This window comes from Lithobates pipiens, unplaced genomic scaffold (genome assembly GCF_037356315.1).
Source record: "Lithobates pipiens isolate NorthernLeopardFrog02 unplaced genomic scaffold, aLitPip1_a1.2 Scaffold_8, whole genome shotgun sequence".
NCBI classification, from domain to species: domain Eukaryota; kingdom Metazoa; phylum Chordata; class Amphibia; order Anura; family Ranidae; genus Lithobates; species Lithobates pipiens.
Window position 1 is genome coordinate 452,799,208 of NW_027507903.1, and position 11,915 is coordinate 452,811,122.

Below are 11,915 nucleotides of genomic sequence, written 5' to 3' on the forward strand. Positions count from 1 at the left end.
GAGTGGCAAACAACAGTAATGTACATTGAAACATAATATCTTACTAAAAGGTAGCCAGATTTGTGGGGAATTGTTCCCAGATAAGAAAACATGAGATTCGGGATTTCTGGTTTTGCATACACAGATAGCCATAAAAATCTCTTTAACACCCCAGACATTGTCCTTGCACTCTACAATGTAAACTCTACAATGAACTGCTTTGCACTGTAAACTTTGTTCTTCTTGGAATCACCCAACAAATTTCTCCATTTGTTGAAACTGAAGCACCTAGCAGTCAAGGGTGAGTTTCCCCCTTCACTTTGGAGAAATGTCCATTTACTTTGTCTCCTGGACAGGAAATAATGGGAAAATCTCCCCAGTGGGAACATAGGCAGCAATAGGGATCTGACATAGGCGTTACCCCTTCCCCACTCTATTCAAAACTAGATAAAGAAACATTTTAAACACTTCTAGGATTAATGTAGATAGGCGTTGTTTTTGTGCGTTTAAAATTCACATGAAAAATACGTCAGCAGATTCAATTCACTTCAATAGAGCTGTGTGGATGCTGCTTTGGATCTGCTCTGCATTTCTTCAGATGTAGTTTGTCCCATTGAGGGAAATATTGAATTGCAGGCAAAACAAGTTAACGCAACCTTTTCTTATCAAAAGTTGCATTTTACATTTGAATGCATGTCTTTGGACATTACGTATGTAGACGAGAAGGCCTGGCTCACAGTTTCCACTCAAATTCAACCCAAAGGTGTTCTTTCAGGTTGAGTGAAGGCCAGTCAAGTTCCTCCACCCCAAACTTGCTCATCCCTGTCTTTAGGGACCTTGCTTTGTGCACTAGTGTGCAGTCATGTTGGAACAGGAAGGGGTAATCCCCAAAGTTGAAAAACATTAAATTGTCCAAAATGTCTTGGTATGCTGACACCTTAAGAGTTCCCTTCACTGGAACTTAGGCTGGATTGACACCAAGGCATTTTTTGTGCTTTTTGCATTTTTTCAGATTTGCACTACAGTCCATTTAACATGATTTCCTATGGAACACGTAGGGCAAATCTGCAAAATACAAAAAGCACTAAAAATGCATAGGTGTGAATCCAGCCTTAGGGGCCAAGTACAACCCCTGAAAAACAACCCCGCACACCATAATCCCCCCTCCACCAAATGATTTGGACCTGTGCATAAACAAGGTCCATAAAGACATGAATAAATGAGTTTGGGGTGGAGGAACTTGACTGGCCACAGAGTCCTGATCGCAACCTGATAGCGATGAATTAGAGCGCAGACTGCGAGCCAGGCCTTCTTGTCCAACACCAGTGCCTGACCTCACAAATGCGCTTCTGGAAGAATGGTCAAACATTCCCATAGACACACTCCTAAACTTTGTGCACAGCATTCCCAGAAGAGTTGAAGCTGTTATAGCTGCAAAGGTTGGGCCAACTCATTATTGACCCCTATGGACTAAGACTGTGATGCAATTAAAGTTCATGTGCGTGAAAGCAGGCGTTCCAATACTTTTGGTAATATAGTGTATTGTTGTATGTACTCATAGTACAGCCCAAAATTAATAGTGCACATTTTGCTTTTTTTTATCCTACCTAAAACACACTGACACTGAAACTAACTTAAAAAAATGCTTTAAAAAAAAAAAAAAAAACCCTGCCCAAAATAAACTGACCATGATCTTTGACCCTTAATTGACCCAAACGCTAACCCTGGCACTGACCTAGATCAAATCTTGATCTAGCTATTTTTTCTTTTATTTATTTTTTATTGCTATTTTTTATTTTATTTTTTACACACACTTTTTTTTCCCTCTCTTGAACCTTGAAGTTCAACCTACCCTAATACAAGCTGAAGCCCGTGTGAAACAGGCTTTAGTCAGCTGTGTGGATGGCGTTGGATGGGGTGGGGGTGTGCCATAATAAAAAATGTGCACAGCATACACACACTGTAGTGCACTCTGTACTGTGCATGAACTGTGCAGTGTATATACAAATAAAATATTGTTAGGAGCAGGGGCGGATCCAGGGGGGGGGCAACGGGTCAATTGCCCCCTCCGAGAATACCGCCAGCTGATGACAGAACGGCCGGTTCCGCGGGTCCAATCGCGGCCGGTTCCGCGGGTCCAATCGCGGCCGGTTCCGCGGGTACCCGCAGGCCGGTTCCGCGGGTCCAATCGCGGCCGGTTCCGCGGGTACCCGCGGCCGGTTCCGCGGCTCCAATCGCGGCCGGTTCCGCGGGTCCAATCGCGGCCGGTTCCGCAGGTCCAATCGCGGCCGGTTCCGCGGGTACCTGCGCGGCCGGTTCCGCGGGTACCCGCGCTGAGTGGACGGGTGAGGGGGGGGGGGCAGCTGGGCGGCTTAGGAGGGCTGCTGGCCAATCAGGAAGCCAGCAGGCAGGGGAGCAGGGAGATGACATCATCTCTCACTGCCCTGCGTCCCTCCAGTTCCGCCCTCACTGTGTAGGAAGCTGTGTGCAGCAGAGAGATTGCATCATCTCTCTGCTGCCTATGTTCACTCTGGGACCCAACAAAAGACCACCAGTAGGTGACAATCCGCAATGTGTGGCAGGCTACGTGGCAAGTGGCAATCCGCAATGTGTGGCAGACTACGTGGCAAGTGGCAATCCGCAATGTGTGGCAGGTGACGTGGCAAGTGACAATCCATAATGTGTGGCAGTTGACGTGGCAAGTGACAATCCGCAATGTGTGGCAGGTGACGTGGCAAGTGACAATCCGCAATGTGTGGCAGGCTACGTGGCAATCCGCAATATGTTGCAGGCAACGTGGCAAGTGACAATCCGCAATGTGTGGCAGGTGACGTGGCAAGTGACAATCCGCAATGTGTGGCAGGCTACGTGGCAATCCGCAATATGTTGCAGGCAACGTGGCAAGTGACAATCCGCAATGTGTGGCAGGTGACGTGGCAAGTGGCAATCCGCAATGTGTGGCAGGCAACGTGGCAAGTGACAATCCGCAATGTGTGGCAGGTGACGTGGCAAGTGACAATCCGCAATGTGTGGCAGGCTACGTGGCAATCCGCAATATGTTGCAGGCAACATGGCAAGTGACAATCCGCAATGTGTGGCAGGTGACGTGGCAAGTGACAATCCGCAATGTGTGGCAGGCTACGTGGCAATCCGCAATATGTTGCAGGCAACGTGGCAAGTGACAATCCGCAATGTGTGGCAGGTGACGTGGCAAGTGGCAATCCGCAATGTGTGGCAGGCAACGTGGCAAGTGACAATCCGCAATGTGTGGCAGGTGAAGTGGCAAGTGACAATCCCCAATGTGTGGCAGGTGACGTGGCAAGTGGCAATCCGCAATGTGGGTCAGGCAACTTGGCAAGTGACAATCCGCAATGTGTGGCAGGTGACGTGGCAAGTGGCAATCCGCAATGTGTGGCAGGCTACGTGGCAATCCGCATCTGGTGGCAGGCGACGTGGCAAGTGACAATCCGCAATGTGTGGCAGGTGACGTGGCAAGTCACAATCCGCAATGTGTGGCAGGTGACGTGGCAAGTGACAATCCCCAATGTGTGGCAGGTGACGTGGCAAGTGGCAATCCGCAATGTGGGTCAGGCAACTTGGCAAGTGACAATCCGCAATGTGTGGCAGGTGACGTGGCTAGTGGCAATCCGCAATGTGTGGCAGGCTACGTGGCAATCCGCATCTGGTGGCAGGCGACGTGGCAAGTGACAATCCGCAATGTGTGGCAGGTGACATGGCAAGTGGCAATCTGCAATGTGTGGCAGGCTACGTGGCAAGTGACAATCCGCAATGTGTGGCAGGTGACGTGGCAAGTAACAATCCGCATTTGGTGACAAGTGACAATCCACATTTGGTGGCAGGCGACATGGCAAGTGACATCCTCAGGGCTCCCACTGATTCTGCATTATGGTGAGTTGAACCATTTAATTTTATATTACAATGTATTAATAGAAATAATGCGCTTCAATCATCCTGACACCATAACAACCATGGTGCCGTAATGATTGAAGCGCCAATACCAGCCATTTCCCACATAAATTGCCCCCCAAAAAACATATTTTATAGCAGTGCCCCTCCCGAGATTAGACTCTGGATCCGCCCCTGGTTAGGAGCAGGACAAAGAAGTGTCTTTTTTGGGCAAACTAGACTTTGGATTTGATTTACTAAAATTGGAGAGTGAAAAATCTGGTGCAGCTGTGCATGGTAGCCAATCAGCTTCTAACTTCAGCTTGTTCAATTAAAGTGGTTGTAAAGCCTTTGGGATCTCCAAACTATGGCCCTCCAGCTGCTGCGGAACTCCATGTCCCATGAGCCATTGTAAACCTCTGACATTAACAGACATGACTAGGCATGATGGGAATTGTAGTTCCTAAACACCTGGAGGGCCATAGTTTGGAGACCCATATTGCATTCTATGCATTAACCACTTAGGGACCGGAAGATTTTCCCCCTTAACGACCAGGCCATTTTTTGCGATACAGCACCGTGTTGATTTAACTGACAATTGCGCGGTCGGGCGACAATGTCACCAAACAAAATTGATGTTCTTTTTTTCCACAAATAGAGCTGTCTTTTGGTGGTATTTGATCACCTTTGTGGTTTTTATTTTTTGCGCTTTAAAACAAAAAAAGACCGACAATTTTGAAAGAAATATATATTTTTTACTTTTTGATATAATAAATACCCCCGAAAAATATATATATAAAAAAACAAATTTCTTCATCAGTTTAGGCCAATATGTATTCTTCTACATATTTTTGTTAAAACAAAAAAAAAATTGCAATAAGCATATATTGACTGGTTTGTGCAAAAGTTGTGGTGTCTACAAAATAGGGGATAGATTTATGGCATTTTTATTATTATTTTTTTTTACTAGTAATGGCGGTGATCAGCGATTTTTAGATGGACTGCAACATTACGGCGGACAGATCGGACACTTTTGACACTTTTTTGGGACCATTGAAATTTCTACAAAGATCAGTGTTATAAAAATGCACTCATTACTGTATACATTTCAGTGGCAGGGAAGAGGTTAACACTAGGGGGCGATCAAGGGGTTAAATGTGTTCCCTGGGAGGTGTTTCTAACTGGGGGGGTGTAGTACTGACTGGAGGAGGAGAGAGATCGCTGTTCCTAATCACTAGGAATAGACAATTTCTCTCTATTCCTCTGACAGAAGAGGAATCTGTTTGTTTACATTGAAAGATCCCCGTTCTGCTTCTCTGTGGAGTGATTGCGCATGAGCATACACATCAGATTCCCTGCCATGCACGTGCCTGCTATAGCTGTTTAAAGGGCCAACATACAGCTATGGCGATTTGCAGGAACGAGACGACTTGCCGCAGTATAATGACGGTAGCTGGTCGGCAAGTGGTTAAGGTAAAAAAACTTTCTGTGCTGCCCCACCCCTTTTATTACTTGAGCCTGATTAAAATTCAGTGATGTGCACCAGTGAAGCGGCTCCAGCTGCTGTCTTTTTGGACAGATTGATAGCAGCAGGAGCCATTGGCTTCTGCTGCTGTCAATCAAATCCTGTGATACAAGAGCAGGAGCGGAGTCCTGCTGTCTGTGTCAATCGACATAGCAGCGGGACTCCGGAGCGATCCCGCACAGGTGCCCCCAAGGAAAGTGGTTTTCCGCGGGGGGACCCGATGAAGAGGAGGGACCTGGAGCATCAGATGGGGACCCCAGAAGAGGAGGAACAGGGCTATTGCACAAAGCAGGTAAGTATAGGCATGTTTGTTATTTTTATTAAAAAAAAAATCAAAAACAAAAAAAAACAATCTGGAAGCGAATTGATTTCTATGCAGAGCTGCACCAGATTTTGCACCCTCCAGTTTGCCTCTACAGCCACAAACTCTGTCTCCATTTGTAGACTTCTGATGTGCTATAACCCTACGTTAACATCTCTGCATTCTGTGCAGGCTGAATTTGTGTTTCTGCAAAAAAAAATGGATGAAAAACTGCAGCGGCAGGGAAATCGCATGGCCTTTTTGACCATGCGATTTCCCTGCGGTTTCCGCACACGCACTGCAATTTTACATGTGTGGGGGTGCCATTCACAATGAATGGCAGCCCCGTGTGTTTCCGCAGAACAGTGCGTTTTCACTGCGAGTGGTTGCGAGTATTGCTGCGATTCCCGCATCCACACGCAAAGATATGACTGTAGGGTAAGGGTGCAGAGGGACTAATCTGTGACTTGCTGGTACAGTTTTAGTCAAGCTTAATCTTTTTACCCAATTCGTGCAATCAATAAGAAAGTACAGTATTTTGTGTACTGCATACAATACAGAAAAAGAGTGACTTCTGCTTGAAAATATGTATGCAATCTGTTAAGAAAAAAGTCATTGAAAAATGTAGAAGTGATAGAGGCTGCATGATAAAGTCTCACTCTATTGCACATGTTTGGTATGGGCTCCAGTGCTACATTGTCATTGGTGTATTAAATGTATACCAGAGGAGAGGTCTCTTAGTTCCTGGAGTTTGTTATCAGTGTTAACTGAAGTGCGGCCTCAGTTCCCAGGCATCCAGTAACACCTGAAATTCCTGTAAAACAGGTCAGAACATGGAAAGGTGAAGGTCTAATGACAATAAAGCAATGCCTGCCTACACTGACCTACCTGACATACACTGACCCACACTGACACATACACTGACCTACCTGACATACACTGACCCACACTGACACATACACTGACCTACCTGACATACACTGACCCACACTGACACATACACTGACACATACACTGACCTACCTGACATACACTTATGCCGCGTACACACGAGCGGACTGTATGGCGTACTTAGTCCGTCGAAACACATTTCAGCGGACAATCCGCTCGTGTGTGGGCTTCAGCGGACTTTTTCAGCGTGCAGTCCGGCGTACTAAGAATTTCGTTTTTTTCAAAATTCTGTCCATCGTACTTTGGTTTCAGCGGACAGTACGGTCGTCAGTATGCTAGTTCGACGGACTAAGAATGGCGCATGCCCAGAAAGGATTTACGCGGCGGAAGGGTGCTTTGCTGTGTCTTGGACTTCCTATTTCTAGTCCCGTCGTACGTGCTGTACACGTCATCGCGCAAGCTTTCGACTGCCTTTTTGTGCATCCGTGTGTGGTCAAGTCCGTTCAGTGGAAAGTACGACGGACTGTCCGTCGGATTGTATGACAAACTAAGTATGCCATACAGTCCGCTCGTGTGTACACGGCATTACACATACACTGACCCACACTGACACATACACTGAGCTACCTGACATATACTGACCTACCTGACCAGACTTCAGGTGACTTTACCTCCTCGCCTCCTGCAGCTCAGCGGTGCGACCACCCCAGTAGAGTAGACAGCAAGCACCAAATCCATGATAGGACAGGAGAGCCGCCCGCCCGAGCGCAGAGTGGGGATCTTCTGACAGTGGCGCGGCGGCCACATTGTAATTCCCGCCTTCTGAACCCTGCAGCACCTATGATGAACATCACACCTCCCGCAGTACCGGTGTTCTGTCCAAAACTGTCAGCCTATCGAATAGTGTCCGCTGTGTACTGCGCAGGCGCAGCGCTTGCGCAGTATGGAGCACAAGGAGATTCGGAAAATCTCCGAAGATCATCTTTGGATATTTTCGGAATCTGCTTGTCCTGTATACTGCGCATGCGCAGTACACAACGGACACTATCCAACGGGGGACACTATTTGACATGACACCGGCATTGGACCAGTGGGACGTCCATCATAAGCTATGCAGGCTCCAGAAGGCGGGACTTGCTATGTCACTCGGCTGCGCTCGGGGTTAGATTGGTCCCTGCTCAGCAGCGGCACTCGGGGCTAATAATAAACTGTGCATGCCCGAGACCCGGGGCTTTTATGGGGACCACTCGGGGCTCCAGCCACCGTTAGCCCCCCTCCCAATGCCACTGGCAGCAGGACTACCATAAATAGGGTTGCCACTTTTTCTACAAGCCAAACCCGAACAATTTATTGGCACAGGGCAATTTTTTTCGCAGTAAACACAATAGGATTATAAAAGAGCTGGGACATACAGTGGTGTGAAAAAGTGTTTGCCCCCTTCCTCATTTCCTGTTCCTTTGCATGTTTGTCACACTTAAGTGTTTCGGAACATCAAACCAATTTAAACAATAGTCAAAGACAACACAAGTAAACACAAAATGCAATTTGTAAATGAAGGTGTTTATTATTAAAGGTGAAAAAAAATCCAAACCATCATGGCCCTGTGTGAAAAAGTGATTGCCCCCCTTGTTAAAACATACTATAACTGTGGTTGTCCACACCTGAGTTCAATTTCTCTAGCCACACCCAGGCCTGATTATTGCCACACCTGTTCACAATCAAGGCATCACTTAAATAGGAGCTGCTTGACACAGTAAGGTCCACCAGAAGATCCTTAAAAGCTACACATCATGCCGAGACCCAAAGAAATTCAGGAACAATTGAGAAAGAAAGTAATTGAGATCTATCAGTCTGGAAAGGGTTATAAAGCCATTTCCAAAGCTTTGGGAATCCAGCGAACCACAGTGAGAGCCATTATCCACAAATGGCGAAGACATGGAACAGTGGTGAACCTTCCCAGGAGTGGCCGGCCGCCCAAAATTACCCCAAGAGCGCAGCGACGACTCATCCAAGAGGTCACAAAAGACCCCACAACAACGTCCAAGGAACTGCAGGCCTCACTTGCCTCAGTTAAGGTCAGCGTTCATGCCTCCACCATCAGGAAAAGACTGGGCAAAAATGGCCTGCATGGCAGAGTTCCAAGGAGAAAACCACTGCTGAGCAAAAAGAACATCAAAGCTCGTCTCAATTTCTCCACAACACATCTTGATGATCCCCAAGACTTTTGGGACAACATTCTGTGGACCGATGAGACAAAAGTGGAACTCTTTGGAAGGTGTGTGTCCAAGTATATCTGGCGTAGAAGGAACACTGCATTTCAGAAAAAGAACATTATACCAACAGTAAAATATGGTGGTGGTAGTGTGATGGTCTGGGGCTGTTTTGCTGCTTCAGGACCTGGAAGACTTGCCGTGATAAAAGAAACTATGAATTCTGCTATCTACCAAGAGATCCTGAAGGAGAATGTCCGACCATCTGTTCGTGTACTCAAGCTGAAACAAACTTGGGTTCTGCAGCAGGACAATGATCCTAAACACACCAGCAAGTCCACCACCGAATGGCTGAAGAAAAACAAAATGAAGACTTTGGAGTGGCCTAGCCAAAGTCCTGACCTGAATCCTATTGAGATGTTGTGGTATGACCTTAAAAAGGCCGTTCATGCTCGAAAACCCTCTAATGTAACTGAATTAGGACAATTCTGCAAAGATGAGTGGGCCAAAATTCCTCCAGGACGCTGTAAAAGCCTCATTGCACGTTATCGCAAACGCTTGGTTGCAGTTGTTGCTGCTAAGGGTGGCCCAACCAGTTATTAGGTTTAGGGGGCAATCACTTTTTCACACAGGGCCATGATGGTTTGGATTTTTTTTCACCTTTAATAATAAACACCTTCATTTACAAATTGCATTTTGTGTTTACTTGTGTTGTCCTTGACTATTGTTTAAATTGGTTTGATGTTCCGAAACACTTAAGTGTGACAAACATGCAAAGGAACAGGAAATGAGGAAGGGGGCAAACACTTTTTCACACCACTGTATATGGGTGCCCCAAGGAGAGTAGTAATGTGGTGTGCCTCGGCGAACACTGGGTGTGGCTGACTTCCTTGCCCCACCCTCCAGTGATGCCAAACCTGCCCCCAGAAAGCCTCCCGCAGCTCAGGGGCGGCAACAAATTTGTGTGTGATTATCTTGGTTGCTTGGGAGCCACAGTCCCGTCTGAATAATGTGTCCGGGTTTTAGGTGGACTGAAACCCGGAAACATGATTCAAAACCCAGACTGTCGGGGTGAATCCTGGACAGGTGGCAACCCTAACCATAAAGCATCCCACATATCATGTCACTAACTGTCATTAAAAGATTTCTTCATTTTTATCCCTGTACAAAAAAATGCATTTTGTACTGTATGCTTACAGTTCACCAACATTGGGACTCTACAATTAGAATTGAATTGCTAGCAAAGCAGAAAAACTGTTTTCAATTCTCCAGTCCTCTATGCAAGTCCTCCTAGGGGGCACTTCATAGCATATTTAGCCCCCCACTCCATAGTCCAATAAAGTAGACAACCATAGACAGAAAATTAAAGATCTTACAGATTTTGAGCTATGTACTTATCATTATTGTGAGATTTAAGGCCTTGTGACGGTTCTGGAAAATTTGGTACTTATTTAATTTACATTATTCTGAATCTAACTGTATTGCTGTTAAAAAGTGTAAAGGGAATAAAAAAATATTCCTCCAGTTGCCGAACCATGGTGTAAGACCCCAGAGTGGGCAAACAGCATCTCCACCTCCAGACTTTGTATGCCTTGTGTAGGGTGCCTTTAAAGCCGTGCATCTGGATTGGTTCTTACAATTGTCCCCGATCACCCTCCCTGTTTAGGATTCTATCAACCTGCTGCCCGGGTCCTCAGTGCTGTGCTTCCGGCTACCCTCCTCTCCTCTTCCGCCAGCTGCTGCAGGCACACAGAGGAGGGATGTTCAGGATGGAGAGCTGGGAAGGGGCCAGTAAATATGCCATGTGTTCAGTTATTGAATGAACAGAAGCCTCTGTACAAAGCCTTCTGTTCATTCACTGCCCAGTGCAGCTGAGGGTGCAGAGAAATAGACTGAGGAATGAATATTTTAAGCCCCTTCCTCTGTCTCAAAAGTGAGATATCAAGGGTCTATTTAGACCCCTGATATTTTACCAAAGCCCCCCCTATGGTTCTGACCCAAACAGCATTGTAAAAAAAAAAAAAAAAGAATGAAAAAAATACTAAAAATAAATACAAAATGTATGAAATAATTAAAAAAATGAAGGATTCACATGGGTTCTCTAGACCATACAGTGTAAATGAGTTTGTTTGTGCAGCTGGAGGATGCAGCAGCTGTACGAACACAGCCACAGATCAAAATGCACATTGTCTGTACTTGGGGCCATACACCTGCATCTACACGCCTGCAAATCAGGAACTGTGGCTGTTGTTTGTACAGTTGCTGCGTCCCTATAGAGTAACATGGGCTGCCTGCACACAGTGACAACTACATACTGTAAAAATAAAAAAAAACATGAAGCAGCAAGCAAGAAATATCCCTAAGACGCCTTTCACATTGGGACGGTGTGGGCGTTAGCGGTAAAGTACCGCTAGTTTTAGTGGCGCTTTACCAATGTTATAGCAGCGCTTTTTCGACCGTGGTGGGACGCTTTTCGAACCTCTAGCGTGGTGCTTTTTGACCACTAGCGAGACGCTTTCAACCCCCGCTAGCGGCCGAGGAAAGGGTTAATAGTGCCCGTTTTGTGGTGCTGCCAAAGTGCTTTGCAGGCACTTCGGCACGCTTCCCATTCACTTGAATGGGCAGGGACGTTAGAGGAACGGTCTATACACCGCTCCCGCACCACCCCATAGATGCTGCTTGCAGGACTTTTTTTCCTGTCCTGCAAGCGCACCGCCCCAGTGTGAAAGCACTCAGGCTTTCACACTTTGGTGGCTTGAGAATTGCTTTTCAGGCGCTATTTTAAAACACCTGAAAAGCACCCCACTGTGAAAAGGGGTCTAAGTGATGGGAACTCCTCTCTAAGAACACACAAGAAGAAAAAAAAATGCCACTTTCAGAGGGTTTTTCTTTTTTGTGCCTCTAAACACAGCTCAGTGTTAGCCAATGTATCCCAGCACACTGTGGTGTTTATACTTGTATTTTAGAGTAATGTTTAGGGGCATAAAAAATGGCACAAATCTGCGTTCAGAGAAAGGCGTACTGGCAAAATTTACATATATGCAACCACAAACATGCATAAATGCACATATATGTGCATAATTTCAGCCTAGTGGCTAAAACA